Source organism: Dermochelys coriacea, chromosome 4 (genome assembly GCF_009764565.3).
Source record: "Dermochelys coriacea isolate rDerCor1 chromosome 4, rDerCor1.pri.v4, whole genome shotgun sequence".
NCBI lineage: Eukaryota > Metazoa > Chordata > Testudines > Dermochelyidae > Dermochelys > Dermochelys coriacea.
In genome coordinates, this window is record NC_050071.1 from 136,410,379 (window position 1) to 136,426,344 (window position 15,966).

A 15,966-nucleotide genomic window follows, 5' to 3' on the forward strand; every position below is an offset into this window, starting at 1 on the left:
AATCCCTCTAGGCAAAACCTTAAGTTAAAAAAAGACACAAAAAACAGGAATATCCATTCCATTCAGCACAGCTTATTTTCTCAGCCATTTAAAGAAATCATAATCTAACACATATCTAGCTAGATTACTTACTAAGTTCTAAGATTCCATTCCTGTTCTGTCCCTGGCAAAAGCATCACCCAGACAGACCCAGACCCTTTGTTCCCCCGCTCCAGCTTTGAAAGTATCTTGGTATCTCCTCATTGGGCATTGTGGTCAGGTGCCAGCGAGGTTATCCTAGCTTCTTAACCCTTTACAAGTGAAAGGGTTTTTCCTCTGGCCAGGAGGGATTTTAAAGGTGTTTACCCTTCCCTTTATATTTATGACATCCCCTCAGTGAATTCCAATAGATTGTCGAGGCATGATTTCCCTTTACAAAAGCCATGTTGACTCTCTCCCAACATACTGTGTTCATCTATGTGTCAGTTAATTCTGTCCTTTACTATGGTTTCAACCAATGTGTCTGATACTAATCTCCTTCGGAGATTTTTTTTTTAAATCATTATTATATTAGCTACCCTCCCAGTCACTTGGCACAGAGGCTAATTTAAGCAATAGGTTACATAACACAGTTAGTAGTTCTCCAATTTCATATGTAAGTTTATTCAGAACTCTTGAGTGAATACCATCTGATCCTGGTGATTTATACTGTTCAATTTATCAGTTGGTACCAATACCAATTGACACCTCAATCTAAAACAGTTCCTCAGATTTTCCACCTAAAAAGAAATGGCTCAGATGTGAGAATCTCCCTCATATCCTCTACAGTGAAGATCAATGCAAAGTATTCATTTAGCTTCTCTGCAACAGCTTTGTGCGTCTTGAGTGCTCCATTCGCATCCAGTGGCCTCACTGATTGTTTTGCAGGCTTCTTGCTTGTGATATGCTTAAAAATGTTATTAGTTTTTGCACAGGTGCTGACTTTCTAATGTGTGTGTGGGGCGGAGATGCTCTGCCCCAGGCTCCCCCCACTCCACCCCTTCCCCCCAAGACCCTACTCTGCTTCTTCCCACCCCACACTACCTTGCCTCATTCCACCCACTCCCCCAAGCAGATAGGGGGGATTCTGGTGGGTCCTCAAAACCTACCTTTTTTTTTTCCTCCATGGGCACTCCAGGCCTGGACCACCCATGGAGTCAGCACCTATGAGTTTTTGTGTCTTTTGCCAGTTGTTCTTCAAATTCTTTTTTTGTCTGCCTAAGTATGTTTTTACTATTAACTTGTCAGAGTTTATGTTCCTTTCTATTTTCCTCAATAGGATTTGACTTGCAGTTTTTAAAAGATGCTTTTTTGTCTCTAACCACCTCTTTTACTCTATTGTTCAGCCATGGTAGCATTTTTTTGGTCCTCTTTCTGTGGCTTTTTAAAATTACTATTTGAGGTATACATTTAGTTTGAGCCTTTATTATGGTATTTTTAAATAGTTTCCATGCAGCTTGAAGGGATTTCACTCTTGTGACTGTTCCCTTTAAATTTCCATTGAACTAGCTTCTCATTTTTGTGAAATTCCCTTCTTTTAACTTAAATGCTACTATGGTGGGTTTCTTCAGTATTTTTTTCCCCACAAGGATGTGAAATTTAATTTACTTTACGGTTGCTATTACCAAGCGGTTCAACTATATTCACCTCTTGGACCAGAGCTTGTGCACTTCTTAGTGCTAAACCAAGAATTGCCTCTCCCCTTGTGATTCTAAAGCGAGCTACTCCAAAAAGCAATGATTTATGGTGCCCAGAAATTTTATCTCTACATCCTGCCCTGAGGTGACATGTACCCAGTCAATATGGGATAGTTGAAATCACCCATTATTGTTGGATTTTCTATATTTGTATGGTGTAAAGTATCAGGGAGTAGCCGTGTTAGTCTGTATCCACAAAAACAAGAAGTCTGGTGGCACCTTAAAGACTAACATTTATTTGAGCATAAGCTTTCGTGGGTAAAAACGCCACTTCTTCAGATGCATGAAGTGAAAATTACAGATGCAGACATAAATATACTGGCACATGAAGAGAAGGGAGTTACCTCACAAGTGGAGAACCAGTGTTGACAGGACCAATTCGATCAGGGTGGATGTAGTCCGCTCCCAATAATAGTTGAGGAGGTGTCAATTCCAGGAGAGGCAAAGCTGCTTTTGTAACAAAGGAGGTGCTGTAGTTATAATGAACAGGTTGAATTATGAACAGGAGGCTGCCAGGCAACTCTCCAACACCACATTCTACAGGCCACTATTCTCTGACTCCACTGAGGAGTACCAAAAGAAACTACACCATCTGTTCAAGAAACTCCCTGCTACAGCATGGGAACAAATCTACATGGACACACCTCCAGAGCCCCAACCAGGGGTATTCTATCTGCTTCCCAAGATCCATAAACCTGGAAACCCTGGTTGCCCCATCATCTCAGGCATTGGCACCCTGACAGCAGGATTGTCTGGCTATGTAGACTCCCTCCTCAGGCCCTACACTACCAGCGCTCCCAGCTATCTTTGAAATACCACAGACTTCCTGAGGAAACTACAATGCATTGGTGATCTTCCTGAAAACACCATCCTGGCCACCAAGGATGTAGAAGCTCTTTATACCAATATTCTGCATGAGGATGGACTACAAGCTGTCAAGAACAGTATCCCTGATGAGGCCATGGCACACCTGGGGCTGAGCATTGTGACTTTGTCCTCACCCACAACCATTTCAGATTTGGGGACAACTTATATCTTCAAGTCAGTGGCACTGCTATGGGTACCCGAATGGCCCCACAGTATGCCAACATTTTTATGGCTGACTTAGAACAACACTTCCTTAGCTCTTGTCCCCTAGCACCCCTCCTCTACTTGCGCTACATTGATGACATCTTCATCATATGGACCCACGGGAAGGAGGCCCTTGAAGAATTCCACCTGGATTTCAACAATTTCCGCCCACCATCAACCTCAGCCTGAACTAGTCCACACACGAGACCCACTTCCTGGACACTACAGTGCAAATAAGTGATGGTCACATAAACACCACCCTATACCGGAAACCTACTGACCGCTATACTTACCTATATGCCTCCAGCTTCCATCCAGGACACATCACATGATCTATTATCTACAGCCAAGCCCTAAGAAACAACCAAATTTGCTCCAATCTGTTAGACAGAGACAAACACCTACAAGATCTTTATCAAGCATTCTTAAAACGGCAATACCCATCTGGGGAAGTGAGGAAACAGACTGACAGGGTGAGACGGGTACCCAGAAATCAACTGCTACAGGACAGGCCCAACAAGGAAAATAACAGAACACCACTGGCCATCACGTTCAGCCCCCGACTAAAACCTCTCCAACGCATCATCAAGGATCTACAACCTATCCTGAAGGACGACCCATCATTCTCACAGATCTTGGGAGGCAGGCCAGTCCTTGCTTACAGACAGACCCCAACCTGAAGCAAATACTCACTAGCAACTACACACTACACCACAGAAACACTAACTCACAAACCAATCCCTGTAGCAAACCTCGTTGCTTACTCTGTCCTCATATTTACTCTAGCGACTCCATCAGAGGACCCAACCACATCAGCCATGCCATCAGAGGCTCATTCACCTGCACGTCTACTAATGTGATATATGCCATCATGTGCCAGCAATGCCCCCTGCCATGTACATTGGTCAAACCGGACAGTCCCTACGTAAAAGAATAAATGGACACAAATCGGACATCAGGAATGGTAACATACAAAAGCCAGTGGGAGAACACTTCAATCTTCCTAGAAAATTCTATAACAGATTTGAAAGTAGCTATACTTGAACAAAAAAACTTCAGAAACAGACTTCAAAGAGAAACAGCAGAACTAAAATTCATTTGCAAATTTAACACCATTAATTTGGGCTTGAATAGGGACTGGGAGCGGCTGGCTCATTACAAAAGCAGCTTTGCCTCTCCTGGAATGGACTCCTCCTCATTTGTTGTTGGGAGTAGACTACATCCACCCTGATCGCATTGGCCCTGTCAACGCTGGTTCTCCACTTGTGAGTTAACTCCCTTCTCTTCATGTGTCAGTATATTTATGTCTGCATCTGTAATTTTCACTCCATGCATCTGAAGTGGGGTTTTTACCCATAAAAGCTTATGCTCAAATAAATCTGTTAGTTTTTAAGGTGCACCAGACTCCTTGTTCTATTTTTGTAGCATCTCTAATCTCCCTGAGCATTTCACAATCACTGTCACTGTCTTAGTCAGGTGAGTAGTACTATATTCCTCCTGCTGTCCTCTTATTATTCAGTTATGGGATTTTTATCCACAGAGATTCCATGGTACAATTTGATTTTACTATATTTGACTCTGCTTTTTTTTCCTCCATCATTCTGACATATTTTGTAGCATGGTTTTACTGTGTCCCATTGATTATTGTCATTCCACCAAGTTTCTGAGGTGCCTGTTACATCAAAATCCTTTTTTAAGTCCAGGCAGTGAAGTTCACCCATCTTTGTATTTAGAGTTCTTGCATTTGGATACAAGCTCTTATAAAGTTTATCAACATTTATTGGTCTACCTTCATGTGCTATAACTGAATGGAACGTCATTTGACTGATTCTCTTCAGTTCCTGCCTGTACTTTATCAACTTCTATCCCAGTAAAGAGCAGAGGATAGAAGCGTCTCCCATAAAAAATCCTTCCCTAAGAGATATATTGTCCAAGCTACATGATCCTCCATGCCAGTAAGCTTTCCCACAGCCCTTAGTTTACAAGCTCATTTATGTCCTCAGGGGAAGAGGTGGCATGGGGCAGGGTCTCAGGGGGAAGGTGTGGTGCATGGGTGGGCAGTTCAGATGCCTGTCCCCCTCTCCCACCTTTTAGGAAGCTTCCACCACTCATGCCCAGTTCTTCTTTAGTCAGTGTTTTACAGGCATCCTTAAGCCCCGATTCACCATTCAATCCATATGCAGTGATGTACTTAATCACCTCCTTAATGTAAAGCATGTGCTTAAGTGCTTTGTTGAAAAGGGATGACTTAAGTATGTGTAAAGCTTTGCTGAATTGGGACCTTAAGGAACTGATTAGGCAAATGGCCAGCAGAGACTTTTCCTCTAAATTGTATTCTGTTCATTTTTACCTCCGTTTCCCATCATCCCTCATATTTTTCCATTTCATCCATCTGCTACGTTCTGTCCAACACCAAAAATGTAAATATCTCTGGGGCAGGGGATGTCCATCTGCTTTGCTACACATCTGTACAGTGCCTCACCTACTGGAACCCTGATCTTTGACTGGGGTTCCTAAGTCTATGGAAATATTTACTACTAATTATAATTTGGAGAGACAAAGGAGCCATCTAAGTGCTTATTAACTATCTTTTTTCCTTTGATAATTTCAAGGAATTGGAATACATTATACCTACTCTCTGTATAGTGTATCAGTTTTGTTTGACTATTAGATGGAGGTTTCAGAGTAGCAGCCATGTTAGTCAGTATTCGCAAAAAGAAAAAGGAGTACTTGTGGCACCTTAGAAACTAACAAATTTATTTGAGCATAAGCTTTCGTGAGCTACAGCTCACTTCATCAGATGCATTCGGTGGAAAATACAGTGGAGATATTTATATACACATACAGAGAACAAGAAACAATGGGTTTTATCATACACATTGTAAGGAGAGTGATCACTTAAGATGAGCTATTACTAGCAGGAAGGGGGTGGGAGGAAGAAAACCTTTTGTGGTGGATAATCAAGGTGGGCCATTTCCAGCAGTTGACAAGAACTTCTGAGGAACAGTGGGGGTGGGGGGGAAATAACATGGGGACATAGTTTTACTTTGTGTAATGACCCATCCACTCCCAGTCTCTATTCAAGCCTAAAGTTAATTGTATCCAGTTTGCAAATTAATTCCAATTCAGCAGTCTCTCATTGGAGTCTGTTTTTCAAGTATTTTTATTGAAGAATAGCCACTCTCAGGTCTGTAATCGAGTGACCAGAGAGATTGAAGTGTTCTCTGACTGGTTTTTGAATGTTATAATTCTTGACGTCTGATTTGTGTCCATTTATTCTTTTACGTAGAGATTGTCCAGTTTGACCGATGTACATGGCAGAGGGGCATTGCTGGCACATGATGGCATATATCACATTGGTAGATGGGCAGGTGAACAAGCCTCTGATAGTGTGGCTGATGTGATTAGGCCCTGTGATGGTGTCCCCTGAATAGATATGTGGACAGAGTTGGCAACGGGCTTTGTTGCAAGGATAGGTTCCTGGGTTAGTGGTTCTGTTGTGTGGTTGCTGGTGAGTATTTGCTTCAGATTGGGGGGCTGTCTGTAAGCAAGGACTGACCTGTCTGCCAAGATCTGTGAGAGTGATGCGTCGTCCTTCAGGATAGGTTGTAGATCCTTGATGATGCGTTGGAGAGGTTTTAGTTGGGGGCTGAAGGGTATGGCTAGTGGTGTTCTGTTATTTTCTTTATTGGGCCTGTCCTGTAGTAGGTGACTTCTGGGTACTCTTCTGGCTCTGTCAATCTGTTTCTTCACTTCAGCAGGTGGGTATTGTAGTTGTAACAATGCTTGATAGACCCCCCCCCCCCGGTCTCCTGCTGATAAAGCTCATCTTAAGTGATCACTCTCATTACAGTGTGTATGGTAACACCCATTGTTTCATGTTCTCTATGTATATAAATCTCCCCAGTGTATTTTCCACTGAATGCATCCGATGATTCGGAAGTGGAAGAAGTGAACTGTAGCTCACAAAAGCTTATGCTCTAATAAATTTGTTAGTCTCTAAGGTGTCACAAGTACTCCTTTTCTTTTTATGAATACAGACTAACTAAGGGCTGGTCTACTCTACGAGGTGGTGGTGGTGGGGAATTGGTTTAAGTTACGCAACTTCAGCTATGTGAATAACGTAGCTGAAGTCGACATACTTAGATCTACTTACTGCGGTGTCTTCACTGCGGTGTGTCGACAGGAGATGCTCTCCCGTCGATTCCCCTTGTGGTTCTTGTTGAAGTGGAGTACTGGAGTCGATGCTAGAGCGATCAGTGGTCATTAATCGTGTCTATACTAGACATGATAAATTGACCCCCCCGGATCGATCACTGCCCATCGATCCGGCCGGTAGCGTAGACAAGCCCTCAGGGACTATACAGAGCTCTGCCATTTCAAAACCCACTCTTCTCTCCTCTTACATTCTTTCTTCCTTTGAATCGCACGGTCAGGCTCTCCGGTCTCTTTTATGCCTTATTTATTTATCCTTCTCTTCCCCCTATAGGCCTCTCCCTCTGATTATTTTGATTAAAACATGTTAATTGTCTGAAGGGAAAAATACAGAAGTCCAAGAGCTGGTTATTCCCACCCACCCCATTGAAGTAGCTTTGTTTTCTAATGCATTACTTGTTAGTGAAGAAGCCACAAGTTAAAAATGTTTTATTGGTGCTTTTTCATATCCCTCTACCTGTAAAGCCAGTTGTCTTGGTTACCATTAGCCCAACTATATGTGTTACAGAGAGACAGGAGAATAGAAGTGATACATTTTAGTAACCTCTAAGAAAATGACCTAAAATAGCTTTTTCCATACATAAGGAAGACTGTACATTTAAGATCTGTTATCTAGAAGCTTTCAGATCTTGGAACAAGTGTTCTGTCCCCATTAGGAAGCTGTGAATCTCCATTTCCCAGTGGCATAAAGCACCTACTTACAGCCTCAATGAGCTATGAGATAGATATTGCATCTTAAACTTGTCCCTGGTCCAGGACCAAAAATTTAGAGCCCTGCAAATCTGCAGATATCTGCTTTATATCCGTGGACCATTTTTTCAGATTGCATATAGATACAAATTTTGTATCCACGAAGGGCTCTGCAAATATTGCTCATCCTGCACTTAAGACCACCTTAATTTAGGGCTAGAAACATTCCACATTTAGGGGAAAGAAGGAAAAATCCTTGGAAGTTTTATTTATCTTTTACATAAGAGATCAGCTGCTTAAAGCTGTTCAGAAATATAAAAAGTTAGAAGTAGCCCTGGAACAGGGATGGAGCTATAGGGCAGAGTGCAGGTGAGGGAGTCAAAGGTATGTGAAAATTGCAGTTTGTCACCTGTTTATGAGGTTTGTCATATGAATAACACCACCAGACATGTGATGTGAAGACAAATGCATGCATATACTCATCAGCCCTTTGACAGACCATTACAACACTACACCACACCAGTTTAGGATAGGAAGTGAAGAATGCCTTATCTAATTGAAACTGCTGGGGAAGGGTTTGGAAAAGAGAAATGTAATATCCAAATGGAATTTCACTAAGACATCAGGTTCAATACTTTAACACTTGTGAGAAAAGAGGACCACAAGAGGTCAGGAACTAGTCCTTTTATTTAGAATAATAATCAATATTGATTTTATAATACTGTGTTGGTAAATGCATTTCCTTGTTTGTTTTAAGTAGGATTAAATCTCTCCTGTCAACAAGACACACTACATTTCCTTGTTTCCAAAAACAAAACAAAAATATCTCATTTAGATGATTATTTTCTCCAGTGGCAGACAATTTTAGCGTAAATGATTCAGAAAAAAAAGGACAGCTAATTATTTACTCCTTTCCACTCACTTTAACAGAATTTTCTTTGCCGCGAGTAAACAGACTTTTCACACCGGCTCCTCGCCAAAGTAAGGGAAAGAATGGAGGGCAAAGGAGACCGAACCTCTGTCATGTATTTGTAATCTTCAGGATGCATAAAGAAAAAAATATAGTCTTTTACAGCTTGGTTCTGCCTGCCCATTAATGGGAATTAGACATGGTCAGCATTATATACCAAACACAACCATTGCACCTCATTACAAGACACAGGCCTCCTTCTAGATTCAAATTTAACTCAATCTTCCACATAGTGGGGGTCTTCCCCAGCCCATAACTTAGTAGTTACAGAAAGAGACAGAGTTGAGATTCCTAGGCTGTATTCCAAGCTCAGTCACTGATTTGAAATGACATCTTGGTCACTTTATAAGTATTTATTATTTATACTACAGTACATCTACTGGTCTCAATGAAGATCAGAACCTCATTTTGTTAGGCATAGCAAAAACACACAGTAAGAGAGAGAGACCTTACATGAAAAGCTCACAGTCTAAACAAACAAAGGATGGGAAATGGAGGCACAGAAAGGGAAAGTGACTTACCTGAGGTAAGGGCAGAGCTGGGAACTGAACCCATATCTTCTGAATTGCAATGCCATGCCTTAACCACAAGCCCATCCTCCTTCCCTACTGCTTTGATTTCACTGGTACTCTTGCCTATAAACGTATTTTGAGTCCAAAACAAAGGCCAAATTCTGCTCCCCTTAAAACTTATGCAAACAAATGGATTCACTCTGGTGCAAGTGAGAGCTGAGTTTGGATCAAAGCATGCTAGAAAGATAAATTATTAATCATCATTGATTATTTACATTGTGGTAGCACTGAAAATGTGCAAGATGCTGTACAAATGCATCAAAAGTCACAGAGTCAGATCCCCAGCAGGTGTAAACTAGCATAACTCCTTTCAATAACAATTAGGCTTTTGCTTTGGTGGAGCGACACTGGTTGAGACCAACTGAGGAACTGATCCACAGGTCCTGCCTGACAGGCTAACACTGAGCTTTACATTATAACATTTTTATATACATTTTTAAAAATGCTGTTGAAAGTATAAAGTGCGTCTATTCTGTACCCCGACGGGTCATGTGGAAGCTACAGGGCAAAGTACTCATATGAGAAAATGATCAGTATTGTTAAATGGGGGTTGTGCCTGTCAGAACACAGAACAATCTTAAAAAAAAAATTAAGCTTATGTAATCCTGTTGAAATGCACTCGGACTTCCCGAGCTGGGATTCTTTAAGGAGAAAGCCATGAAGAAAGAACTGAACGAAGAAGAAAGAAATAAAAAGTCTAGGCTGGTTGTACCATTCTGTCTTTGAGAGGATTGACTTTGTCACTGCTCGAGGCAGAGCCATGTGGGATGGCTGTTCGAGCTGAGTGGCCCTGCAGAGGAGAAAGGCCTTGACATCAGCAATGCTATGACTGTGAGCCAACAGAACGGAGGGCAGTACAGTGGGAATGGGGATGGCATGAGAGAAAAAGAAGGACTCCGAGCTGGGCTGCAAATATGTTTAGAAAAGTATATGAAGGACTAATTTGGAACTGGAGCATGAATGTAGGGACAAGGGTGTTGCTGGAGGATGGGTTTCATGTAATCCTGCCCTTTTTTACACATGAAAAGCCAAACAGTGACTTGGCGCTGTACAGAATTTAACTGCTGAGCTTTGAGACAGTCACTGAGGAGGAGATGCTCTCTGATCCCAAATTATAGGTGTTTGTGGGGGAGAGCTATATATTAGGGCTGTCAAGTGATTAAAAAAACAAAATCGAAAAAATTAATTATAAATCATGCCGGTAAACAATAATAGAATACCATTTATTTAAATATTTTTGGATGTTTTCCACATTTTCAAATATATTGATTTCAATTTCAACACAGAATACAAAGTGCACAGTGCTCACTTTATATTTATTTTTTATTATAAATATTTGCACTTGAAAAATACTATTTATTTTTACATTCATTTAATACAAGTACTGGAGTGCAATCTCTTTGGCATGAAAGTTGAACCTACAAGTGTAGAATTATGGACAAAAAATGACTGCATTCAAAAATAAAACAATGTCAAATATTAGAGCCTACAAGTCCACTCAGTCTTATTTCTTGTTCAGCCAATTGCTCAGACAAACAAGTTTGTTTACATGTGCAGGAGATAATGCTGCCCGCTTCTTGTTTACAGTATCACCTGAAAGTGAGAACAGACGTTCACATGGCACTGCTGTAGCTTGCATTGCAAGATATTTACTTGCAAGATGTGCTAAAGATTCATATGTCCCTTCATGCTTCAACCAACATTCCAGAGAACATGCATCCATGCTGATGATGGGTTCTGCTCGATAATGAGCCAAAGCAGTGCAGATTGACGCATATTCATTTTCATCATCTGAGTCAGATGCCACCAGCAGAAGGTTGATTTTCTTTTTTGGTGGTTCTGGTTCTGTAGTTTTCGCATTGAAGAGTTGCTTTTTTAAGACTTCTGAAAGCTTGCTCCGCACCATGTCCCTCTCAGATTTTGGAAGGCACTTCAGATTCTTAAACCTTGGGTCGAGTGCTGTAGATATCTTTAGAAATCTCACATTGGTACCTTGTTTGTGTTTTGTGGAAATCTACAGTGAAAGTGTTCTTGAAACTAACAACATGCTGGGTCATCATCCTAGCCTGCTATAACACTAAATATATGCAAAAAGAAAAGGAGTACTTGTGGCACCTTAGAGACTAACAAATTTATTAGAGCATAAGCTTTCGTGAGCTACCGCTCACTTCATCGGATGCATTTGGTGGAAAATATATAAATATTTGAATATATTTAATATTTAATATTTAAATATATGACAGAATGTGGGTAAAACACAGAGCAGGAGACATACAATTCATCTCCAAGGAATTCAGTCACAAATTTAATTTACACATTATTTTTTAATGAGCATCATCAACATGGAAGCATGTCCTCTGGAATGATGGCCGAAGCATGAAGGGGCATATGAATGTTTAGCATATCTGGAACGTAAATACATTGCAATGCCATCTACAAAAGTGCCATTGAATGCCTGTTCTCACTTTGTGGTGACATTGTAAACAAGAAAAGGAATACTTGTGACACGCCTTTTCTTTTTGTGGATACAGACTAACACGGCTGCTACTCTGAAATTGTAAATAAGAAGCGGGTAGCATTATCTCCCCTAAATTCAAATAAACTTGTTTGTCTTAGCGATTGGCTGAACAAGGACCATTGTTTTGTTTGTGTGCAGTTATGTACCAAAAAAAAACCCAACAAAAAAACAAAAATAAACCAACCCTACATTTACAAGTTGCACTTTTACAATAAAGTGATTGCACTACAGTACTTGTATGAGGTGATTTGAAAAATACTATTTCTTTTATTATATTTACAGTGCAAATATTTGTAATAAAAATAATATAAAGCGACCACAGTGCAAATATTTGTAATAAATATAAACAACATACTTGTTTGTACACTTTGTATTTTGTGTTGTAATTGAAATCAATATATTTGAAAATGTAGGAAAAAATGAATATATTTCAATTGGTATTCTATTGTTTAACAGTGTGATTAAAACTACGCTTAATCATGATTAATTTTTTTAATCATGATTATTTTCTTTGAGTTAATCACATGAGTTAACTATGATTCATTGACAGCTCTACTATATGTACAAAGTGGATTGAAGACAAGATAGTATTTGTTATTCCACTTCATCCTCCCTCCCACCACCCCATCACTGATAAACCAATACCCTACCTCCTGGGCAGATCCAGAGATTTCCTAGAATATAGGCCCCATGGTTATAGGAAGCAGCAGTAGTGATTTGGAGCTGGAGCCATGCACACTGGTGCAGCACACCCCTCATTTGCCAGCTGCTGGGCTACATTGGGTTGTCTTACTTATGAGGAAGAGCAAGGCTTTTTGGGTGGAAGAAAGACTGTTGTCTACCCAGCAGTAGGGGGCAGAGGAAACTGGGATGAAGTTTTGGTGGAGCAAGGCCCTGTTTATCTTTAATAACTCCTCTGCTAACTATGGATTTGGCAGCAGTTTTATATTAAATAATGACTCATTCTTAGATAGTGACTTATTTATGTGCCTGCCTTAATGTTTTGCAAATCACTGTTTTGAAGACGCCCAGCTGGAAGCCGCACAAGCTTGGGGAAAAGAATCAGCTTGATAGAGAATCAGATTCAATAAAGGCAAGATGGAAATTGACAACTGGTGCACATCGCTGGAAATAGAAAGCATGTCATCTGGAGAGTAGAAACGCAGACCTACTGCTACTCCAAGTCTGATTTGCATGGCCTCAGAAAGCAGGTTGTTACTGGCTATAGATAAATACAAAATGAAAAGAAGGTGGAAGAAAAGACATAAATTTGCTTATGTTCAGTGACGGCATTTCTTCAGGTCTGAAAGATTCTATCAGTTCATAGATTTTAAAGCAAGAAGGGTCCATTGTGATCCAGAGTTTGATCTATGAAAAATATTCCCAGTACTTAAAATGAAGACCAATGAGACCAATAGTCGCTGTTAAAACTGAAGCAACTTTTAAAGTGTGACCAATTACCAAGAGGTTCTAGTTTGTTTCTTTTGTACTTAAGACAGACATCTTCTCCATGGGCCAAACTTCCATGAGTCCTAAGGCAAGCATACAAGTTGTGGTGGTGAAGAAGGAAGGAAGCAGAAGATTTCAGTAGACAAGATAATGGCCAGGAGTTAACAGACTTGTATTTTATTCCTGGCTCTGCCACTGACTTGCTGTGTAATGTGGGACAAGTCCCCTTCCTGCCCTCTTTGTGCCTCAGTTTCCCCATCTATAAAAGTGGATAATACCTTCCTTTGTAAAGTTCATTGTTATTTATAGGGGCAAATTGTACATGTCAAGAATTAAAGGGGAGATTTTTCAAAAAGACAAATGCCAGTTAGGTACCAAACTCCTCTTGTGAGTCAACAGAGGTTAGGCACATAACTGGCATCTATCTGTTCCTTTGAAAATCTGCCCCTAAATATTGTTATTGTTACATTGATATTCTTCTCAATGGTGAATGTGACTAAAATATTATTGTCAATATGTTGTGTTTTCATGGCACTATATCCATATATCTGAATATATCCTCCCCTATACATATATACATGTCTAGAACTGTGATTGTGGATGACTGATGCTTAATTTCCAGAAGATTTTTTTTTTACTATTAATTGAAAAGCAAGGACTTTTTCCAATTGTATCTATTATTAGAATAAGGTAAGTTACAGTTGACATGGACAACACTACCCAATATCCGTCCCTGTTGATGGGTAATCCCTCCTTTCAGGTCTACATGTCATAGAATATCAGGGTTGGAAGGGACCTCAGGAAGTTATCTAGTCCAACCCCCTGCTCAAAGCAGGACCAATCCCCGATTTTTGCCCCAGATCCCTAAATGGCCCCCTCAAGGATTGAACTCACAACCCTGAGTTTAGCAGGTCGATGCTCAAACCACTGAGCTATCCCTCTGCCCCAACGTCATTCAGTCTTCCTCAGAGTTATGAACACCTTGGGAATGGAGGTTGCTTGTAACTCTGTAATCTCCATAACTCTGAACAGAACGTTACGGTGGTTCTTTCAAAAGTTTACAACTGAACATTGACTTAATACAGCTTTGAAACTTTACCATGCAGAAAAAAAATGCTGCTTTAAACCATTTTAATTTAAAGGAAACAAGCACAGAAACAGTTTCATTACCTTGTCAAAAAATTTAAACTTTCCCTTTATATTTTTAATAGTTTACGTTTAATAGTACCGTATTTGCTTTTTTTTGGGAGGGGGTCTCTGCTGCTGCTTGATTGTGTTTTTCCAGTTCCAAATGAATTGTGTGGTTGACCGGTCAACTGGTCAGTTCAAAATTCTGGTATCTGTAACTCTGAGGTCCTATTGTACTGAGGTTTTTCCCAATCTGTTGTTTAATGGTTACAGAAGGGGAAAGAGTCAGGTCTCCTAAACTGCATTCTCAGTTTGGTCATTGACTTACTCTGAGATCTCGAGGGAGACAAGGTGGGTGGGCCAACTTCTGTTGGTGGAAGCGACAGCTTTCAAGCTTCACAGAGCTCTTACTCAGGTTTGGAGAAGGAAAGCAGTGTCCACGTTAAATACAAGGAGGGACAGATTAAGCAAATGGGGCTCACACACGTTCTTGGAGACCACTTAAAATGAAGTAACAATTAACACCTCTGAAATCATAGTACAATGGAGAATTAGTAGACAGCAGGTATGTTACAAGTTGTTATAATGGGCCATAACACCAATTTATCTGTTAAGCTCATGGTTTTTGGTGTCCTGCAGAGTTATGAATTTAAGTTCCCAGGCTTGTCTTTTTGAAGGTGTTGTATAGATTTCATGTGAGGACAAGTATGGAGAGGTCAGATAGGGAATGGTCATTTTGTGAAAAGAGTTCCCCCCCAAATGATACATGTTTTTGTCTTTTATCACTTTTTGGTTTGAGTTCATTCAAGAGCGTGGTGATTGTCTGGTTTCACTCACATAGTTATTGTAGGGGCACTTGATACACTGGCTGAGGTACGCCACAGGCTGTGATAGGCATGTGTAGGGACCTATGGAGCTTGAAAGATATGTTGTGGGGAGGGCGTGACACTGGCAGGTGCCAGCTTATCCCAAGGACCCTTAGCCTCAAATGAACTCTGACATATACATAGCTGGAAGATGGTCTGGCTCACCTATGTGTTAGCATTGTTAAAATAGATGTTAGGTTTATAAGAAGGTGCTTAGTGTTTAGGCTTTATGAAATGATTGTAGGATGCTGTATGTAGTAATCTCACCTATAACATCTATACCCCGTGTACCCTTTGTAATGGTGCAAATCATCAAACAAGAAAGGAGCAATAATTAATGTAAAATTCTGGCTTTCTACAGAAGATGTTAGGTCCTGTCCACTAAGAAGGTCCATTGAAACCAAATGAGCTATTGTGAAATATCAAAGTAGAAAGACTTTAATTGCTCTCCCCACAACCATGAAAAGGAGACTTGCACTTGTCCCATCTTGTACTCTGGGGGAAGGGAATACAAATCCCTGACAAGAAAAAAAAGTGGATCTCTGTGCTGCTTGAACTTTGAGAGGGCAAGATTTCTAAGCATAAGAAAGGGATTCCTAGCTGCTTAGCCTGGTTTAGCCCTAGAGGACATATAGAACTTGCATATGACAGCAGTTTTTATTACCTTTTGAAAGCTAAGACTGTAACTCGTTTGTGTGGGTGTGTATGTTTACCTGCTTTAACCTTGTGAACAATGCTGTTTCTTGTTCCTAGTTAATAAATCTTCAGTCAA